A 23,739-nucleotide genomic window follows, 5' to 3' on the forward strand; every position below is an offset into this window, starting at 1 on the left:
TCTCTGCTACTAAGTAGATATAGTAAGCATTAATAATCTACTAATATGAAGTTTCATTTTCTACCTGGTGCTTTCTCTCTTTTTTAATGAATGGTGCAGTGTTTCATTCTATGCAATTAATTTTTATGAATGGCCATGTGAATTGTGAAGTTTAGGTAAAAACAAAAAAATAATCTAACGGGGGCGGGGCCGGACAGCCAAGATGGACGGTCGCAGGAATGATCGGCTCCTGCAATTTTTCCTATACTAAGCTGACATACAAAACTTTCATCGAATTTAACGAAATACAGTCGCGACCATCAGGGAGCATGGGCTATCGGACCCGAGGAGAGGCTGGCTCCGGGAGTTTCAGTCCCTCGGGGGAGAGATTACCGCTACCTCAGGCGGGACCCTATCCGGCGGTGAGTGGGGTAAACGGCCGCTGCCCCACTATCCTGCCCAACGTGGCCCGACAGGCACCTTTAGCAGGGGCGGATCCGTTCCTGTCCCCCCCCCCTGGACCGGGGGGGTTATGCCGGTCCCCACGGGCGATAGCCGCACAAACCACCAAGCCCAAGAACCAGCCCAGCAATGAAGTGCAGAGAAGGCAGCACTCAGCAAGATGGCCGTCAACGCGCAGCCACGTGTGTAATGGCGAAGCGGGACGAACACAACCGTGGGCTCGAGCCACAGACCCAGATACCATTCCTGGATTCCCTCCAGAATCGACAAGCTGGTGATGAGCTGGGCTACCTATGGGACTTACCTGCTACCAAACGGCCCCGCAATTGGGAGCGCATGCCACACGGCACCAGCAGAACACAAGCTCCTACCAGACTTGGGAACCGGCACCATATACATCAGAGTGCGTCCTGGAACCCGTGGAACAATACAGCTTCAGACCAGCTAGACAAAAAGCATATGTGCGCAAACAAAACCATACTACAGCCTCCTAAACCGGGACTTACTAACGACATGGAACTCTAATGTAATATCCACTGCTTGGTCGTTTCATCTTACTTTCTTTATGTTCCTTAGCCAAGCTCTTTATTTACGTTTTGTCTAACACATTTACGTTTTGCCTAACACGCTCACAATAGCCTTCCCACAACTGCATAAGGCCTTAACACAAATACCAGCTACACTCTCAGATTGCCTATCTTTAAAAAGAATCAAAATCTAAAGAACATGCTAGCTCCAAGCTACGCTATCAAAACCTCTTCCACTAACACCAATACGGGATCCTGCAGGGGATGCAATGTATGCAAAGCCTGTAGAACTGTGTCCATTGTTAGATCAGACACCTTTTCCAGCCACACCACTGGGAGGATATATCACATCAAATCAGATATTAGCTGCCACACGGACTTTGTAGTATACCTACTGCAGTGTCCGTGTGGCAGACAGTATGTGGGTCGTACTACGAGAATTTTAAAAGTTCGTATTCTTGAACACCTGAATAACATCAGGAAGGGGTTAACTACCCATTCGGTTTCTGCTCATTGCAGCACATGCCCTCTCTTTTCATGGAAACAGTTCAGATGCATAGGTATTGAGAGAGTCGCACCCCATTGGCGTGGGGGCGATAGGATTAAGAACTTATCCCAAAGGGAAACCTTTTGGATTCACCAGTTACAAACTTTGGAGCCTATGGGATTAAATGTAGATATCGATCTGATCTGTTTCCTATAAAGAATAGTGGTTTTGTGGTTCACTTGTATTTCTACTTGTTGATAGATCTATATTAGTTTATCTCTCTTTCTTTTCCCTTCTCTGGAGATAGTGGTATGTACTTGAGTCCTTATACCACACTCTGAATACACTGTGGAAATGGAATCAGGTTGTCCTCAATTGGACCTACTTTCCAGTTAAAGATGTATAATTGTGTGGAATGTACACATATATATATAATAATACACCTTAGGCGGATGTATTTAATATACTCCTCACTCATATATAACATATCTTTGGGCTATTGAATTTGTATTGAGATTTATGGAACATTCGATTGAAGCCCCCACAGTACAACTGTCTACTCATTTTCCTGAAAAGAAGATAGCTGTTATTACTATTATTCTCCATTACCCAATTAAGGGTGTTTCACTGGGATAAATACACATTTAGAAATAAAGTTCTGAAGGTAGATATGTGTATTATTATTATTATTTTTTTAAATTCACATATATTATTATTTAAATTGTATATTTCACAATTCTAAATGAAATTAAATATATTTGAATATAAACAGGGCACTTTAATAAATATTATCTATATAGATGTAAGTACTATTGTTCCAAATTTATATATTTTTTCAAATTTATATATTATGGTTATTTTAAGCGATGTATGTTGCATAATCCCAATTCTCCATTTTTTTGCTGCCGATATTATTTTGCTTTCTCTTGATAGATTCATATCTGTTTAACATGCCTATTCTCTGGGACTGTTCCCCTGGCGACCACTAGATGGCCACATCAGTACACTTTCCAACCTCTTTGGATTTCACTGTTGGAACGCATGATTCAGTGGAACGCGGAAGTGGCGGTCCACTTCCGGTTCCGGTTTTCGGCCGGTACAGAATGCGGGAATTACAACTAACACTGAAGGAAATCAGCTGGATGTGATCTACTGTTCCACCAATGAGGGAAGAAACAAAGGAGGACGCCCAGATGATCACTAATTAACTCAGGGGCTAGCCCTATAAAACAGGACTGGTGGGAGGGTGGGAGTAGGCTGTATTTTTTCATTTTGTCATTTCTGCATGTAATTTTATTCATTTGGTCCCTGAGGAAGTTCCAGTTTGCGAACGAAACGCGTAGGACCTCTTTTTTAAGCCTGTATTTCTACTTTTATCGTTGGGTGATTTTTCATCCTGAATAAATTGTTTTATTGGTTCCACCACCTTGGAAGTCCTGTTTTTTCACTTATCGTTTGGAGCAAGTGGAGAAAGGCATCAGCCCCCCATCACAATCGGGGGAGGCACCTTAGCAACGCTGTCTTTTCATCTACATCTCGTGAGTGCATTTCATGATCACTTACCATTGATTTAATGTAGATTTACACTATGTACACTTTTGTGTTTCACTTATAGATTTCTCAGCCGTATCCCAAACATTCCTGTTGTCTTGTATTCAGATTGCCTATCCTCTGCTAAATTACTGACGACATGCCCGCTTGCCTGGCACTATCTGTGCTTATCTCACCTGTTATATACTCGAGCCACATAGGCACATACTATATCTAAGCACATACATAACCGTACATGTAAGAGCTTCACATATCATTTGCTCGCCATGTAGCAAAACATACAGGATATGCAACTTAATGTATATACTATGTCCATGACTGGATAAACTAACAACTACTGCTAAATGGTGTATAAAAAATGTGCCTAGCAATCATTTGTCCCGCATGTTTAGCGACTAAAATGTCTGAGGACTGCTTTCGGGGCACCTCATGCTGCTAATCGATGTTACCAAATGTGATGTTCTGACTCCTGAAGCTATAGCATATCTCTATAACGAATGACACATAACTACACTAATTAGAGGGCCTATAGCATGGTTATTGCAACGATCTAACTTAAATATACCTTCAATCTATGTTTAAATTCAATTGTTTAAGCCTGATAAAAACATTAAAAATTGTGCTTGTTATTCATGTACCCCACATGTTCCATGTGGGAAAAGCCAAAGGACTGCTTTTGGGGCACCTCTCACCAGCTTGTATTATGTATTTGCACGTCAAAAATAAAGAATTGAAAAAAATAAAATAATAATCTAACCTATTTTGTACCAATAAACCCTGGATTCATGTAAGTATAAAATGATTTTTAAGGGTTTGAACACCAACTTGACACATTTTGGGAACTATTGTGGTGGTTGTGTTTAAGCACATTTAGCACCTAAAGGACTGTTACCTACTGGCCCATTTAACAGTGTACTCTCAAAGTAAAGGAACCGAGGAGGGGCAAAGGACACCTGGGGTGAGAGGATTGGAAGGTAATATAAGCAAATACCTGGTTCATATAAAATCTGGGGAATCTCCTGCACATGTATTACCAACTCATGGAAGGAGTGGAGGCATCCACTCAGGCTCCACTCATTTTTTTATTAAGCTCCAAGCTTTACCAATATGTGATTTGGGAATAGGCAGAGCAGGATCTAACATAAGGTGAACCTAGGCAGGGCCCCCAGAAAATATGTATATGGTGGGCCTTTATTGGAGTTAATGCTAATATGTAGACAGTCCAGGAAACCTCTGCATGTTTTCTTTAATTGCCCTAACTGTTTACCTTCTGGGGATTGAAGAGGCAGCTTCACTATTTCGAAAGGGTCTACTCATTTTTTGTTGCTGTGTTTTTATTTAATTTTTTAAACAGTTTGCAGAATGGTGCTAGTAGGCGTTTTAATAAGAAAGTATTTTAGGAAATCAAGAACACCTAGCCTAAAATGCTTGACTTGAACAACTCTTTAAGGGAGTAAAACACAAGCCCGTGCCGAGTGGTGCAGCTCAGTGTTTTTCCGCGCATGTGCATTAGCTTCACAATGCTTTTTTTATGAATTCCTTTTTTTTAAATATGTTTTATCAAGGAAAATCAGGCACAATACAATCAGAGAGAAAGGTAATATTACTATACATCAGCAAAGCAACAGGATTTTAAGTAAGGTAGGAAGAAACAAGAACAGATATATAACACATAAGGAACATGCTTTATGGTAAGGACTTTATGTTATAAAAGTGCTAACTTTAACAGAGTCCTTAAAAAGTCCTAAATTACAATTTAAGCTGGGAGAAATTCCTCCCACTTTCACTTAAAGGACCACTCTAGTGCCAGGAAAACATACTCGTTTTCCTGGCACTAGAGTGCCCTGAGGGTGCCCCCACCCTCAGGGACCCACTCCCGCCCGGCTCTGGAAAGGGGAAAGGGGTAAAAACTTACCTTTTTCCAGCGCTGGGCGGGGAGCTCTCCTCCTCCTCTCCGCCTCCGTTCCTCCCCGTCGGCTGAATGCGCACGCGCGGCAAGAGCTGCGCGCGCATTCAGCCGGTCACATAGGAAAGCATTCATAATGCTTTCCTATGGACGCTTGCGTGCTCTCACTGTGATTTTCACAGTGAGAATCACGCAAGCGCCTCTAGCGGCTGTCAGTGAGACAGCCACTAGAGGAAATAGGGGAAGGCTTAACTAATTGATAAACATAGCAGTTTCTCTGAAACTGCTATGTTTATAAAAAAATTAGTTAACCCTAGAAGGACCTGGCACCCAGACCACTTCATTAAGCTGAAGTGGTCTGGGTGCCTAGAGTGGTCCTTTAAAACTATAGTTCAAAGTTGATGGCTCTGCTTCTCATATAGAGTTTTGAAATGTGCAACCAAGTACTAAAAAGGGGTAGTTGGAGCAGATCCTTAAGAGTTGGGTAGAGGAAATTCAAGAGATGTAATCCAAAGTTCTATAAGTCAACATGGATGTTATATTAAACAATTGTAGGTAAGAGTGAGCTCATTAAAATGAAACTAATAGCTGTAGTCCAGATCAGAGAAGCAATCCAGAGTGGTCCCAGGGAAATATGTCCCTTAATGTAGAATCCTATCACAGGCTTCTCAATTATCACAATTTTAGTGGAACAGTCCCTATTTAGGATCCTGTCTTACCATCCCAATTTAGTTCCACTGGTACCAGAACCATGCAGAGAATGAGTCTATAGGGTCCTGTATGTTGGGGTCTGGCTGGAAGGCTGTTTGTCAGCCTTGCGTGCTTGACCAGTTTGCGGCCCCCCTTGGTTACTGTCAATTGCATTCACATTCTGAATCCATACTCCCAATGTAGGGAGGTATACCACCAGATCTCAGTTCATTCTCTTAAATGAGCCATGTATAGGCCCCAAATCAAAGGGAGAGTAGATCAGAGCCTTGATTCATTAATAATTCAGAGACTTAGATGATGTCTGGAAAGCAATTATACCATGTTTTTAAATGCAAATGTGGTTGCTGATTTCTGATGCTTGAGTTGTTTTAGGAAAGTACTAGGGAACTCAGTGGGGATATATACATATATAGATCCTGTGGGACAGACAAGCAAGTACTGGCCAACCAACCTGACATCGTGGTGATAGACAAGAACGGAAGACTGCAATCGTGTTGGATTTGGCAATACCCAGTGACTATAACATCAGGAAGAAGGAACATGATAAGATGGACAAATGCCAAAGACTGAAATAAGAGCTAGAAATTATATGGACAGTGAAGGCAGTAGTAGTCCTCGTTGTGATAGGAGCACTTGGGGATGTGACTCCCAAGTTAGGGGAGTGGCTACAACAGATTCCAGGTGGGACATCTGAGATCGTTGTCCAGAAGAGTGCAGTTCTAGGAACAGCTAAGATACTGCGTGGAACCCTCAGACTCCCAGGCCACTGATAGAGGACCTGAGAATGAGGGATAAATATACCACCCAGGAGGAGTGAAAAAATCTATTTTTGAAATGAACTGCAGAGTGAGTAATAGGTGAAATATACTTGAAATATACCTTTTCCTCCAGTCAATAGGGAATGTGCTTTAATGGATCAACAATGCATGATCTCTGGAGCCATTTCCTTTGTCTTTCCAAAATTGCTTTTATAATGCATTTTTTTCCCCCAAAGTCCAGGAGGCATTTTAATGGAGAAGGTGAATTAAGTTGAGCTTGGAGTTGTAGGCGTGAATATTTGTACAGTTGGACATGTACCTAATACAGTCAATGAACAAGCACTGTTGATGTGGTGGCTGACCCTATGACACATTTACTTTAGGAACCTACAATGTCACATGTCCATTTGTCTCCATTTGTCTCCTTTGACTAGACATCTCCCAACAGATGAACTGATTAAAGCAGCCCATTAAATTGGCATTTTTAGACAAGAAGACATGTTTTCCAATTACTGTGTTTCAACTCAATGATATAGTTCTAGGGAGAGTGAAGACTTGAGGTATACTAAGAATGAAGTGGGTGTAACATAAGTAAGTCTATGTGCAGCACAAATGTACAACAAGGTTAGATATTGCAGTTGGCCCATGTTGAATAGAAGCTGTTATTAAGATCTATGAGGAATGGGCAGAGGAAGCAAATTATTACAGAGCTGAGTACTTTGTATCAAGCTTTCAAACGCTCCAGAAGGCATTCCCGAAATTCCTACAACTAGGGACTAAATAAGTCAAAGCTTTGTGTTACAATTTTGAGAAACTGCAACAAATAAAATTAAACTATTCATGTACACAACATGTGCCTATACATATGCCAGCGTGTTTGTCTATTCATCTATCATCTGTCTGTACATCCATGTATCCAATTTGCCCATTAACTAATAGAAGGTGGAAATTAGACTGTAAACTCATTTAAACAGGTCATTTGTTCCTGTTTGTCAGACCTGTCCTGTAGCATTTACATGAATGTTTGTCTACCAAATGCGGACAATATTGGTACATTTTACTGAGAATATAAATAATAACTATAATTATATTATGTTTGCCCATTACGTTTTTACACAAATATATAACAGGGAATTACACAAATATAAATTTCTAAGATATGAATACGTAAAATTTCTAATATCATACATGCTTTTTCTTTTATCAAGCGAATCTCCATTTAATGTTTCTTCATTCATAAATAAAATAGCAACTTCAATCACAGACCAAGAACACGCAAACTGTGTTCCACACTACTTGTGGTCTCCAGGACCTATCAATGGAGCATGACACTCAGTGTGATACCATATGTCTCTGTTTAAGAGGAAATACATCTGTATACAAGACAGGAAGTGGGAACAGGAAGTAACTGGTACTTCAGTAGAATTTAACATATTTTTAATTGTTAATTACGGCAAACAGCACAGAAGTAGATATGGTCCTGGAGTTTCAACCCATTTCAAGTGGTCCCCAGAGATGAACCACTTTCCTTCATGAAGGATTGCTAAGCATTTTGACAATTGTTTAAAGAGTAAAGGAGCCTGAAAGCCCAATTTAGATGGCAGCCTGAGTTTTGTAGGAGCCCGAAAAGAGGTGCAAGGATAGAAAGACTATAAAATACTTTAAACGTTAGGAGCCCACATTACCATTTTTTGGAACAGTAGCCCTCAGGCTTATGGGATTTGTCAAGCACAGAATCAGCGCACCCCTCACAGACCTCAATTTGTTCAGACACAAGTTCTTGCACAGAAGGGTATTTAACCTTTGGTCCATCACTTTTATTATGTGAGAGATATCTGAGACTCCTGGCCACTTACATAGATACATCTATATTAAATATTTCTGTATTAGGAGGTTGCTGAACTACATACTATCACACAAGACCAACTCTATTAATGTTGTGCAATAAGTAATAGGCAACCTGGAGCTCTTAAATTGTTGCCTGGGTATAACTCCCATCACCATTTATGATTGCTTGGTTAGATTAGAATAATGTGAGTTAGGAACCAATCAAAAGCTGCAGGATCATAAACTTTCAATCCTCATGTATAGGATAGCACAGCAAGTCTCTATAACAAGAGGGGTTGCTGTGTTATATTACATTTTAACATATCGGACCTACACTTCCTAAGTGTCCCTATTTAAGAGGGACAGTCCCTATATTGAGCCCAAATCCTTCTGTCCCTCTTTTCTAGTAGCTCCATATTATTGGTGTTTCTGCCTGTATAACAGAGCTTCACGGCAATAATACTCAAAGTAATTTTTTTGGGTAAACACTGTCATTTCAAACAAAAGGCAGTGTGTACATTACAGCCTAGGGACACCTCCAGTGGCCACTCCTCCGATCCTGGGGCAGTGTGCATCCCTGACATTCAGTGTCTCCACCCTCTGCATGGTGACACTGAACTTTCCTCATAGAGATGCATTGATTCAATTAATCTCTATGAGTAGATGCTGATTGACCAGGGCGGTGTTTGGCTCTGCCCCCCCAGCCTGCTTCCTTGTCTAAGATCATCAGAATTGACAATATCAGCAAATCCAATGTTTTCCTATGGGAAATCATTGTTATTGGCTGTGATCATCACTTCTGATGATGTCAGCCAAGGACATAGATCGGAGGCAGAGCCAGCACCAGCAGACTTGAATAAAGGTAATATTTTACTATATTTAGGGGGTGTGAGGGGATGCCAGGTGGGCTAAATAGTGTTTTTAACACTATAGGGTCAGGAATACATGTTTGTGTTCCTGACACTATAGTGTTCCTTTAATACCTCTCAGTTTTTTCAAACAACAGTCTGTAAGATGACTAGGAAAAATGTGATCTAAGCAAGCAGCAAAACCAAAGGTTAGCTATTGATGTGCAAGATAGATACATATACAAATAATCGGTGTATAATATTGTAATTACTACAGCTATGCAAGGCTGCTAACAACACGGCAAAAAATACACATGTGTTACCAAAATGACTTGTAAACCCTAGAATATAATGTAATACATTTTCAATCTTTTCTTATCTGATTGCAATTAAGATTTTGTTTTATTTTAGACTGTGACCATTGTTACTTGATTAATGAAACCAGTTTAAGGAATCAGTGCTTTGTTGTTTGGGGAGAATTCTGGCTGTGATGCTGCTGTTGCCATGACAGCACCCTATAGTGACATCACAGTGAGACCAGGAAATACACTAATAAACTATGGCAGAACAACATACATTATGCAGTACAAATGTATATATATATATATATATATATATATATATATATATATAAAATATATATATATATATATATATATATATATATATATATATATATATATATTCAAATGAACCCAAGAGTATTTGGTTTTGAAAAGCATGTGCATAATTAGTTCATATTCATCAAGGCATAAATGTAGTAATTCTGGGACAAAGTGCTAGATTGAGAGCAATCACAACGGAAACCATTAGAATGTTTTTTTTTTTTTTAATTAGACCACATTTGGCGCATTGCCCTGAAATTGTTCCAGTTTTGCCCTGATAAAAATGGCTTTCAGAAAAATCTTGGAAATTTTTTTTTGCCAAAATCAGACTACTTTTCCCAAGTAAGTGATTTTAGTCTAAATTCTGGTTGCTAACATTGGTTGTTAAAGAACCATAACACACTGATTAGTGAATAAAAAAATAATAATTTTTTGTTAATTTATAATAAAACATTGTTTTGTTTTGCATTGATTGTGTTATGTAGAGTATATGCACGTGTAATAATATGCATGTTAAAGGAAATCGTACATCATTATGGCAATCCATTTGATAAGTTTTTACATGTATGAATTTTTTTATTTATTTTTATCTGGAATGTTTTAGCGTCCTCTCTTTTGGAGAGACCCAAATCTGTCTCTTTTGGTTTTCCTCCATTTCAGACGCACACAATGATAGGTCGCTATATATAAATCACAGAGACGCACAGCTCCGCTGCAATAAATATGTTTAGAAGTATGGTGATAAAATATTTTGTTGCTGTTCTATATTATGTGTACATAATATAATGTAAGTGGATCATTGTGTTCACGAAACCTATTTGCCAACTGATTTTACACTGAGAGCACATGAGCCACATATGGCCGGGCAGAGCAAACATTGGCATAGTAACCAAAGAAAATCTCAGGGGAACAGCCTTTCATAACAAATATGCATCCCTTAAAGGATACCTGTAGTCCTATTTTAACTTATGATTTTCTAAAAGAGCATAACATGCTGTCTATACATTGTGCTAGCAGTTTTGATAGCAAATGTATAGTTTGGGAGAAAACCCCATTTTGACCGGTAAGGGAGAACTCAAAGTATTGTCTGTCTGCTCTCCCAAGCGTAGCAACCACAGCGCATGGGATGCTGTTGCTATGGAAATCCCTTAGCCACTGTTTTAATGCTGGCTAGGGAGTACAGGAACGGAATGAAATGACGTCACTCTGTTCCGATGCTGGCATGGTGGCAACTAAGCCAGCTTGCTGGTGTCACTGCAGATGTTTGCCCTTTTTAGGGATGTATCCCTAAGCAGGGCAAGTCAACAAATCAGGAGGCGGAGCAGAGGACGGCCCAGAGGTGTTTTGAATATGGGGGCTCTGGAACGGAGGAGAGATGAGTACATCTTCTATATTTTACATTTAATACACAATGTATATTTGTGATATATGGCGTATTCAATTTATTTGGGTGCAATTTCAGGTAAGTTAATATTTTCCTTAAAGGTTCACTTCAAGGAGCTTGGTAAACCATGTGTTTTTTTTTTTTTTTTTGTTTTTTACAGGGAAAGGGATAGATTATTACTGGAGAGGGTACCAGTAGAATGGTATGAAGCAGGGTTGACAAAAAGGTAGATCCACAGACATTTGTAAAACTACAACTCCCATGATCCCTTGCTTGCCATTATAATTCTTTAGAATGACAAAGCATCATGGGGATCTACCTTTTGGGCACTCCTGGTATAAAGACTTATTTAAGCTACCCAACCTCACCTTTTTCATGGATTTAAATATGCAACCTCTCATATAAAATCAGTTGTTGATCCTTCCACTTTTATTTATGAATCTTTTGCTGAAATGTAATTGTTTTAAATGCATAGTAGCAATGATTTTTAATACACACTGCAGTTCATTTTCATAATCATTCCCAGGTAAAAGAACACACATATACAGACAGAATAATCTAAATAATTATTTGAAGCATCCTGTACAGCATGGGTTAACTGCGCAAGCTACATAAGCCCTCTCCCTTTTCACGCTATTTTACATCTTATAAACTATTATAAATTTAATTGCACGTTTAACAGGGAAAAAAATACCACACACACAATGGCTCATTAAGGACTAATTATGCACATGTTGTTTTCCACAAACATTCTCGTTTGGAAGCTGTTCTCTGTAATTGCTCAGCCTCATTAAATAGTACAGAGAAAATCTCATTTCAATTTGGGAACACGTGTTGGAAAACGTAGCTTTATCGGCGAGGGAACGGAACTGCATGGAACCTCCTGATTGGTTAATATATTTTTTAAACAACAGAACAGGTGCTTTACTTGATGATATCCTGGCACTATCATTGGCTCTGAGTGTTGCCATGGTTACAACAACCTATTTTCTATTTGCCTTAAGGCATAGGGTATTTAACACCTTTTCATACGAAATTATTTCATTTTGATAAAAATAAAAAAAAAATCACTAATACACCCAATTAAATTATGCAATTTAATCATGGAGCATGAAAGGCCCGTTTTGGAACCCTTATACTTATAGGTCATGATTTTGTTTAGAGATGTCTATTAGGTGAACAATACATTGTACCCATATCACCATCCCATATATATGGGAATAAACATCGCAGGCGAGTTGCATAGTAATTTTAAAGGGTTAATCCAACCACCATGGCCACTTCAGTGATTTAAAGTGGTCGTGGTGGTAGGAGTCAGTATGTGCAGTGATGATTTTCTGGACACATATCATCTCTTAATGACGATGGGCAATTCTTAAAAGGCGCAGTCTTGTCGAATGTAGCTTTCATATATTGCAGGAGGGAACTATTTAACAAATCAAGGTAGTAGCTCCTTTGGGATACTTCCTTGAATAATTCTGTTAGCCACATATCCAATAGCTTCTGAAAATCCTTTTCCAATGAACCAGTCAGAGGCCGAAATAGTGGACATATAGGATCACGTCTTTATTGCTACAGAGGAGAAGCAATCAAAACTATTTCTGAGAACGTACGCATTAAGATCTGAAATATATACATGATATCAGTGAAAGAGAATACATTTTTTTTTTTTTAAACAGTAAGGAATTTTATCTTGGCAGGCTTAGCATATACCGTTCTTTGTCTATTCTATGCAGGAAAGTAGACTCTTCTAAGTGGGAGATGGGTAACTCCTCACGTTGGGAGTAGGGCAACTCCTCACACACCTGCTGGCCTTGAAAATCTTAGTTACAAAGAGTGAAAGTTTTGCTACAAAATTATTATACTGCTAAGAAATTATACTACTGAGCATAACGTTTTGTCTATTACCCTTCTATTTTACCAGACAGCAAGCTTATCCAATATATCAGTTGGATGATACTCTCTCTCTCTCTCTGTATATATATATATATATATATATATATATATATATATTATCATTAGGGCTCACAAAATATTCACCACACACTTTCTGTACTGCCCAACACAATAAAAAGGAAATACTAGATGTCAGATCACTAATGAATGTATGCGATGAGTGAGAACGTCAGCAAGAGGGAGGGGACAACAACAAAAAATACTCTAAAAATAGTATAACCAACCATCACTGTCAGTAACAATTAATCGTCATTGTATTGTGTATAATATTTGTTTATTTAATTGGCACCCTGTGCACCTATGTTTCTTAAGATGAGCACATTGACAGACACAAACTAAAAACACAACGGGCACTGTATAGTACCCATGGGACAAATGAGTCATTAACCAATCCTTGAGCATAATCAGCAAACTTCATTACTGTATATTATTTAACGTTAGTTGGACACTCTAAGTGGCTCATTCTGGTTGGCTTATACACTAAACAGAAAAATGTTCACAAATATTCATTTTAAAAAATGACAGAAAAAAGTAGAATAAATTGTGTAAAAAAAAAAGTTAAGTATTTAAAAGGTAGTTAGAAAAAAAAAGATGTAGATAAACTAAAGACTGAACAGATATTTAACCCCTTCACAATGGGAATTGCATATACACGATTCCCATGGTGAGCACCTACACCCTGGAATTGTGTATACACAATTTTCAATGCTGCAAATAAAATTAGTTTTATGCAAATACATTTTTTATTTCCAATTTGTCCCCTTTTGGGGAACCCTAGCATCTGTGCAGGCTGGCGGAGAGATCGAACCATCTCCTTTTTTCTCCTTTTTTTCCTTCTTTCTTTTGAGGATATAAGACAATGAGAATAATCTATCTTTGGTATATATATATGAAATCAAATAATACAAAAAAAGATATAAAATAGATCAAGATAACATATATGAAATAATAATAATAATTAATGTAGTTCATATTATACAGTTATGTGTACTAATCAGGTATTTAGAATGTCCTTAACAAATAATATTCAGGGAACATTTGTAAAATTTATTGGTTATGGTTTTCACTTTTCTAGCCTATTAGGTATGAGTCACTTGGATAATTTTGTAATAGGTGTTTGTCACCTTTACAGATTCACGGAGGAATCTATTACTTTAAACAGGTTTTTGGAGATAAGGTGCTTGTCACTTTAAAATAAACCTATAGAGGGGTTTATTATGACAATATTCTTAATAAAGAAGAGGTTTACAGAGATTTATGAAGAGTCTGTCACTTTAAATAGATTTGCAGAGAAGGTGTTTGCTATTTCCATAGAACTGCAGACACCAGAAGTATAATGTTTAATTTTTGTCACATGACAAGTTCAAGTTCACTAAAGTAACTAATTATGTTTGTATATCATATATTAATTTATTTTTTTCTCTTTCTAGAGAGTAATTGCACCTTTAGTTATGTTTTTGAGCTTCTAGGGGCTTTTTTAAATGCATTAGGATGTTTCCGATTAAGATAGTTGTGTAATATTCACTGAGCATGTGCGGACTGCCCTTGGAACGCATGTGGAACGCACGTGGAACGCATGTGGAACGCGGAAGTGAAAGAAAACGTCTACTTCCGGTTCCGGCGTATGAAAAAACGCGCTCGTTTTCTGGGCATTGAAATGCCGAAAATAGAATCAGCTGGATGATACTATCCTTTGACCAATGGAGAGCAGCCTGGAGGACACCCCCCACACTTAGGACCAATGGGACATTGGGATTAGCCCTATTTATAGTGATTATTGTTAGGGTGAGTAGGATGTGTATTTTTTTACAATCTGCAATATTGCTGTTGATTTCTTTTACTGTGCGGTCCCTGATGAAGTTCCTGTGTTGAACGAAACGCGTTGGACCTACTGCTGCACTTTTATATTTTATCTGCTTGGTGTTGTATCACCTTTTAAAGAAAATAAAACTACAACATTTTTTCTACCATTACTCACCTGGAGTCCTGTGTCCCATTTGGCTGCTAGACACTACCTAAGGATACCAGCATCCCCCCATATTCCCTGGGGAGGCACCTTGAATGCTCTTTTATCTCTACTATCTCGTGAGTGCATCCATTTAAGCGCACATTTTCACTGTATATACTGTATCACACTATTGTTTTTTTTTCCTTGTATGTTCCCTATATAGACTGTACAGCCGTATCCCACTTCTGCTTGTGGTTCGAACCATCTCCTTGCCTGACCGTGTACTGCTGTCAGTGTAGTTCTGCACCTCTGGCTGGGTGCAGATTGCTGCCAATGCTCCCTCCCTGTCAGATACTGAAAGGGAGCATTGACATTATGGTGTTCTATTATGCTTAGATCCAGGTCTGCACCAAGTTCAAGGTGCAGACCTGGATCTAAGCATAATAGACCACCAGGGAATCCACTGAGTCCGGCTTTCCATACTCGCAGCGACACTGCTACAGAAAGAAGGCGTTCTGGATTAGCCCCCCCACATATATCGGGGGAGGCACCCTAAAGCGATTTATTAAACTGCATCCTGTGAGTGCTACTTTCTTTTGCACCATTATTTTATGTTATACAGTGTTACACTTTATATGTATCATTTGTGTATCCCTATTCTATTTGTAGATCTACATTATATTTACTGCTTTTGAATGCATCGGACCACCAAGTACATTAATAATTGCTCCCCTCAACACCCAAAGGGCAATTAGGAGACTGGAGAGGGAAAACACAAAGAAAAAAAAATTCTTAATAATGTGCTATATATTTTATACATTACATTTCAGGACACCACAAATACTCAGATTCTGGTGATGGTCTTTTCGCAAACTTGGTAGTGAAGGACCTAATTGTAATGAAGATTGAGTATGTTTTTTTTATTGCTTCTTCTTAATTTTCATAATCATTTCCTGTGTATAGATCTTACTTGTTCACTGCTGCACATTCAGCTATGTTTGGCAGGGTTTTTTCAAAATATATAACAAACCAAGAGACATGTAACCTTAGATGACCTTGTAACTAATGCGTACCTACGTATCTAAGATTCCTGAATAATTTGAGCCTCAAAGGCATCCTGAAATCTATAATAAGGTTTCACTCCCCTCGCGTCCAGACCTCCATATTAGCATAAATATGAACCAATTATAAATTGAGGCAGATATAATATTAATACCCGGTTTTGTACAAGGTTTCTTTGCAAGTATTTTTTTTACTACCCACTAAAAAGTAGCATGCTGTTTTATTGAGTACTGTAAGACTATATGGTGAGGTTTGATGAGAATTATAGCCACATTGTCTGAGTTTATAGATCGATATTGGTTATTGGTTAGTGGTTAGTGGAACCAATAAGAGGAGTTCATAGGAGTGTTTATATTGAGAAATGTAACATGTTATAAAAAAGTCTATATTTTATATTTTTTAACTGTTTTTGGTCCCAATGGTTGTTATGAGCTGTTTTTGAATGGGCTACAACTTTTGACCAACATGAAAAGCTGCAAAGTTATATATTTTGAAATAAGGTATAAACATATGCTTTAGATTGTAAGCTCACGGGCCATCCAGCTAAGTACTTTGCATACAGTTGAGCAAAAGGCTAAACTTGATGGACCAGAGTCTTTTTTTTTTTTTTTTAAACATTCTTTGTTTATTGGTTAGGTTTTGCATAAAGTCTTTTGACCAGAGTCTTTTTTAAACCTATGTAACTATAATAACGGAATATCTTGTTAGAATCCTGATATACAGCTGGAGGCGGCACCTACAATATGCATAAGTAAATGAGGTTACTCTGCCAAGGAGCGGATAGAGAAATCAAGCCAATTTAACTGAATCTGGTAAACAGAGATGTAGAGATAACTCTGTCACTGAGTAGAACAGGCTTTTCAGATATTTGTATTTCCTCCCCTTACCACAACATCAGATAAGAACCATGGAAAAAATACTTCTGGTTTCTACCAGAGTATAATTAGTTATCTTCATCTATCTATACTTCCGGCAAAAAACGCAGAGAACAAAACAGAAGGTCTTGACTTCAAGCCAAGCTATAAAACATCATTCAACGCTGACAGATGATCAAACTATCAACTAACTACTAACTACTAACTACTATACTGGATTGTGTGATAAACAAGGTATATAAATATAGACACATACCACATAGAAGATGGCTTCTAGGCATTACAAATATTTAAATGTATGCAAAAGCTCAGAAAATTCTTTAAAAAAATAAAAATAAGTCTACCTTGTGTATAGAAATTACACACGCAGACATTCTCTGGTTGGACCTCAGGGTCAGGCTTAGGGACCATCTCAGTGTCTACAGTATGAAGATGACCCTTCTTATACACTACTCTGATTTGATGAATGTTTATGTGCAAATGTTTTAGGCCTACATTTCAGATTAAATATTTGCTTGATCACAAGTGGCTTGTTGAGGGATATGTTTAAATTACGCTAAGCTAAGGGTTTTTCAAATAATTATGTAGAACTTCCAATTTGAACCTGAAAACTCTAAGATTCAGTTCCTTTAGAAAATCCCAAAGTACTTAAACATACTTCTAGCTATAACATTATGTAGATTTTTGTAAATATATACATTCTGATATGTGTTATGCGGTACTTTAAAATAGACAAGCTGTAACTATAGCCGAGTTTAATAATTTAAAGTCAGCAATTAAGGTCTTAAAGAGAAACTGTCACACCTAGGATTTTTAATATTATGTTTACTTATCCCTACATTTAGCAAATAAGTGTGCAAAAAAAACACAAAATTATGATAAGCTTTGAAAGGAACATATATATCCATAAGTGGGGATTATACCACTGCATGCCATTTATACTGGTGGTTCTGAAGCTCCGTAATATGTGAGTGGGCACTTATACACCGTTATGTTGTATGTCGCCCACGTATCAAGAAATACTATTAGTTCTCCTTTCAAGTTTATTTTATGTACCCACGGAAATAGCTCCCAGCTCTATAAGAAGCAAGATCATCTTGGAACAAGTTATACAAAAAATTGGATTGTGTCCTTTGGACTTTTTTTTTTTTTATAATTTTCTAAACACATTTAGTACCTGTATATCATCAGGCGCATCCTGTTGTGTTTTGTTGTTTATCCATTTAATAAATGTGAATTTGTGAGGTGTGAAAAATTAAGGTAGAAATGTACACGTCTTTATCTTGCTACTGGGTGCTTCCATCTTAACCCCCTGTCAATTGTGGCCAGAAGGTACATTTATATATAGTATTTTTTATTCATTGATGCTGCATTTCTGTTCAGAGGCCAACTGTGTTTCATTGTCCTTTTATGCACATCGTACAGTGATAATAAAGTTGCATTTAAAACTATGTTTGCAGCTGGCAGTCATCATAGAGCAGGGGTAGTCAATCTTCGGCACTCCTGATGTTGTGAACTACATGTGCCATAATGCTCTTACAGCCATAATGCTGGCAAAACATCATGGGAGATGTAGTCTGTAACATCGGGTGTGAAGAAAGTTGCCTACCCCCGGACTATAGAAAGCAAAGGAAAAAGAGGAGAATTAAAACAATGTTTCTATTTTTCCTCCTCATTTGCAATGTTTGCCCTTGTCTGAACTGGATTATGATATCATTTGCTAAGTGATTAATGATATAGAAATTAAAAAGAAAATGAATCTTCACGTGGGAAAAAAGTTAACAAGTTATAGGTGATTTCTCAGTGTTGTATTCAATGGTGTGAATTCCAGAAAAGCGAGTTACCCTTTATGTTTGCCATTCAGTTTACAATTCACTGTTTACCGAATAAGCTCTTCTGATTTCTATTTATTTATCATTAGCTGCCATAACATGTGAGTACTATTTGATTACTGTACTAAGCCCGACAGAGAGATATAATTGGGCAGATTGCAAACACTTGCCTTCTGGTGTTGTGTATTCTGCTAAGAGAAGCATTTCTTCGCATTGGTAACAATGTTACACCTTTAAGCTCACAACAATGGGATCGAGAGTTTAGAACTGAATGAGGCTGTATCATATCGTGTGTTTGTGTGTTAGTGTTATAGCGGTGTGTTTCTGTTACAGGTTTAGCAGTGGTTGCGGATTTAACTGCCATAGATGAAGCGATACGTACTGAAGTACCACAAAGCCACGTTTCCTGCTAACTGGTCTCTGAAATGAAAGGTGAATCTACACAGCACAAAAACATTTAAATGTGGCTCTATCTGTATATATATCTATACATACACACAAAATGACAAAAAAAATACTACATTCTCTATTTTTATTGTTAGAATACAATGCAGTTTTACTATATTCAAGATGTGTATTACATGGTTCAATTATTTGAGTTGCTTTGTAAATTTTCTTAAAGGAACACTTTAGTGTTAGGAATATGCCCCCCATCCATGAAAGGGTTAAAAAAAACCTTTCTTTAAATTACCTGTTTCCAGCGCAGATGTCCCTCTACGCCGGGTCGCGCAATTAATCTGCCGACATCACCACATGCGCATAAGCCCTTCCCATAGAAAAGCATTAATCCAATACTGTCCTATGGGGTTTTGCTGGATATTGTCATGCAAAGTGTGAGGACGTCCAGTTTCATTTCACGGAGTCAAACTCGGTGAAACAGCAGAAAGCGCCTCTAGTGGCTGTCTGGTAGACAGTCACTAGAGGCAGTCTTAATACTGCAATGTATACATTGCAGTTTGTCTAAAACCGCTTAGTTTTACACTACAGGGTTAAGGGGACAGGGCCATATGATGTGCCTATAGTGTCCCTTTAAGTTTCACTTAAAAAACAACTGTAATTATTCATTAATGTGGCATTGCATCGTGTGTTTTACCACTTGTTTTCTATACGTATTAAGTATATAATATAACTGCATTATAAATAGACATATATAGACACTTTATTTCCCAGTGCTACAGGTTTTCCCTAGGCTTTAACACCTCCTCTGGAATGCACTTTTGATATGGTCATCTGATATGTTAGACTTCCCTCTGAGGAATGAATAGGGGATCCCAATGCATACTTGAATTTAAGCTTTTGCAACAGTATTGTGCATGTGTGAGGGTCCTGCTGTAACGGACAGGTAGGCAGCTAATGTCTGGCAAATAGTGAGAGATATGCACTTTCTTTGGACCTGTCTGTAGTGTAGCCCAGATGTGGAACAGTCAAGTTCACAATCAGGACCGCCTTAGGAGATTTGGCATTGCCGTATGTGTATCTCTGCAAACTCACAGAAGAAAGTAACAAACTGTACTGCAAATAATTTTTATGCTCAAGGCCACTTCTTGAGAATAATTTAGGAAGTTAATTCTCGCTTTCCTCGAAGAACCACTTTGTTGTTTCTTTTAAAGGAACAGTCCAAGTAACATATCAACTTATGTATAGTATATGTGCAAGGAGGTCCCCCGTCCCGGTCTCTCGCAACACACTTACTTTTTACTGCATCGATTTGTAAAATTCACTGCAGCACTAAGTTTGTCCTTTTAATAACCATTACAAAAGGAAGCTATACTTCCTCTTATGCAGTATGCAATATTTTTAATGGTGATCACACAAAAGCTATGCAAATCTCTACTTCCCTTGACAGGTACCTTCACAGCTTACGGATCGTGTCTGACAGCTCCTTTAAAAGAACTGTGAACAGAACACCACTATCAGTAAGCTAATAGTAGTAACAGTGTTAGCTATTCTTAGTTTGGCCATCAACTCCATTCATCCAATGTGTGGAATGAAATTGTAGCCAAGTACTTAACTACAGAGTCCCGTAAACGAAAAAAAGGAGAGCACCAAGGTGCAAAGTTACCAACTTGTGAAAACTGGAGTGTGTCCACAGAACTAAAGAGGGGATAACCCTTGAATGTATACAGCGACACTAAAGAATGGTAGTCCTTAGCTCTAAAAGCTACAGGAGCAACAAGAGAGAAGTTCTGCGGGTGTTGTACTGTATCTATACAAAACCATTGAAATACTTTATTATGGGCATCAAAAAAATTTATGATCCCAGAGAGAAATATAAATATAAATGAAACTTAATACACCATCACAACTATGAACACAAGGGGGAGACTGGACTGTATATATAAGTCCACAGGTAAACTATGGTGGAGAGCACTAAAAATACCTGGATAGCTAAACAGTCTATCCTAATAGCAAGAAATAGAGCCTTGATGAAGTCAATGACTGATAAGGCTATCCTGAGTGAAGTAACTTCACTATGGGTTTACATGTCAAAGAGCCTCTCACAGGAGATAGTCTAAGAGATATAAAGGTGTCCCTGGATACTTGCTATCAAAGTAAAAATAAAATAGCAAAAAAACTCTCCTGCAACAGCATAACATAGAAAGTATCCTTGGTAAAAATGTAACAATACCAAATAGGAATAAAGAGGTGAACAAAGTGTCTCTCCAGCAAAGGTAAAATTGTCTAGAACTGCTGCATAAATGAAGGTTGTTCACTTTGTCTATCTGCTCACATCAGGCAAGATACACTAGTCAATGAGTGTAATGTATCGTTTGATCGATCACACTGTACATATATACTATGTCTCAAAGAGTGACGATCATACGAAGGAGAACATGTGTACCACATGATAATAACGAACATGTGAAGAGGAGGATGTATATACAGTGGAAGGTTTACTTGCTGAGTGAACCAAAAAATATATATATGGTTTTTTTTTTTCTTTTTTCTCTCTTCTCCTACCCAGCTACTCCTTCAAACTTGTTTTCTTTACTAAATAATGATCAACAAACATGTAATGAGCACACGTATAATACGATTTGAACTACTAAATGATAAAAATGTCGGATGATGAGAGTGCTGGTCGGCACACACACAACCGACCGAGAAGACACCCACACTAAAGTCTGCATTGGCTTCTGCGTAAGCAATGAAACTATGACCTGTAACAACAAAAATGTATACGCAATGGACGGTTTCTGCGCAAACCGGTCAAACTGTACAAGACGTGTTCTCGCATTTTCTGACAAACCTTAAATAAAGAATAAAAAAAAAAAAAAAATATATATATATATATATATATATATATATATATATATGGGGATAACCGCATTCAATACATGCCTACATGGGCATCAATTAAATCCCCCATTTAAAATGATAAACATAGCTCCTTAGTTGTATTAGAAGTCCCACAATAGTTATCCTCGTTGGTATTATACGAAGATCATTACTATCTATCTTAAAGGCATATAGCTCAATTTCACATTAAGACTCTCATGATGAGTGTAATATGGTGAGCAACCATAGAGATAGACATAGCTTTTTTGTTGTATTGTGAATACCACAGAGGGTAAGTTCTTGGTATTGTAGAATAATTATTGCTATCTTACTTAAAGGCATATATCTCCATTCTGAAATAGAACACCCATTGGGTGAGCATAGAACACCCATTGGGTGAGCATCCATACGGTACTTGTCAGTCATATTGTGGGACTTTAGGGTATCATTCGACATGCTCTCCATTTAGCATTGGTTGAGTGTACTACATTTAACATCGGCTAAGTGCAAAAAAGCAAGGTAGAGGTCAGGGAGACTGATCCAATGTGGATTGGTTTCAGACAGTCCTGTTTGCTGGGTATATTGGGTTAGTAGGTAAGTACCGTTATTCTTTAAATCTCTATATCTAAAATAACTTGGAAAGTATATTGATAATCAGTTACAACAAAACAACACATATATATATATACATATTTACAGATGCAGAGCCTCATGTGCCAATAAATGGAGTAAAGGTGAAACCCTCATTCAGATCCTTGGGGGCTAGTGTGTCAAACTTGTAGATCCAGTAGCATTCCCTTCTTTTGAGGGTCTGGTCTAAATCTCCCCCTCTTTTGCCCATTTGAATTTTTTTCAATCCCCGCAAATTTTATACATTTGGGGGTGTCCATATGATGGGACCTGATATGTCTAGCGACTGGCGTATCTCTATTTGAGGTTACCGAATGGATGTGCTCCATTATGCGTCTCTTAAATGGGCGTATGGTTTTGCCCATTGAAGGGACAACATTTCCCGGGCCACTGAAGGGACAACATTTCCCGAGCGTGCAGCCCGAGGATTGCTCAGCCGCCCACAGCACACTCATCTGAGGATTATTCAGCCGCCAGAAGCAGATTCAGCCGTCTACTAACAGTATCGTCCACACTTCATAGCTATGGCAGAAAAGAAGTATATATCTCTACCAGACAGTTTTGGTCCCTAGGAACAAGTTTAATCATTGGAAGCAATTATAGAGCTCATTTGAACTCCCTACTGCAACTCTACAAGTGGTGAGATCCAACCAAACTTATACTGGATACGTATATTACATATTTGCAAAGGACTTTTTTCTTTTTCTTCCCTTTTTTCCTCATTATTTTTTACTATTTTTTTCGTTTTTGTTGTTTTTTTCCTTTTTTTCTTTTTTCCTTTGCCTGTTCTTGGATCCATCAGAATACAGGACATTATAGAGTGCTATGCATAGCCTAGGTGGTGTGGACAGATTTTTTTGTATCATATATGAATTCTTTTTCTTTAGCAACTGATTAGTTATCTTTTCTATGAAATGTTATGGATTGAAGGAGATTATCAGATTTCTATGATGTATTTATTTTGTAGATATATGAATTCACACATGAAGTGTATAATTGATTAAATTTCACCTTTTTTTGCATATCGAATAGCAACTCATTCATCATTTTTTTTTTATATAGATAACTTTATTTGAGTGCGGTATTTATCTTGTGTTGTATATATATTGTTG

General features: G+C 37.9%; 1 protein-coding gene across 2 annotated transcripts in view; it reads right to left on the reverse strand.

The window, feature by feature from the left end:
* The window catches only part of TOX2 (TOX high mobility group box family member 2), a 115,054-nt gene that overhangs the window by 63,555 nt on the left and 27,760 nt on the right, over positions 1-23,739 (reverse strand). The gene's annotated exons all lie outside the window — the stretch shown is intronic.

The sequence above is a fragment of the Pelobates fuscus genome, chromosome 5, assembly GCF_036172605.1.
Source record: "Pelobates fuscus isolate aPelFus1 chromosome 5, aPelFus1.pri, whole genome shotgun sequence".
Classification (NCBI taxonomy): Eukaryota; Metazoa; Chordata; class Amphibia; order Anura; family Pelobatidae; genus Pelobates; species Pelobates fuscus.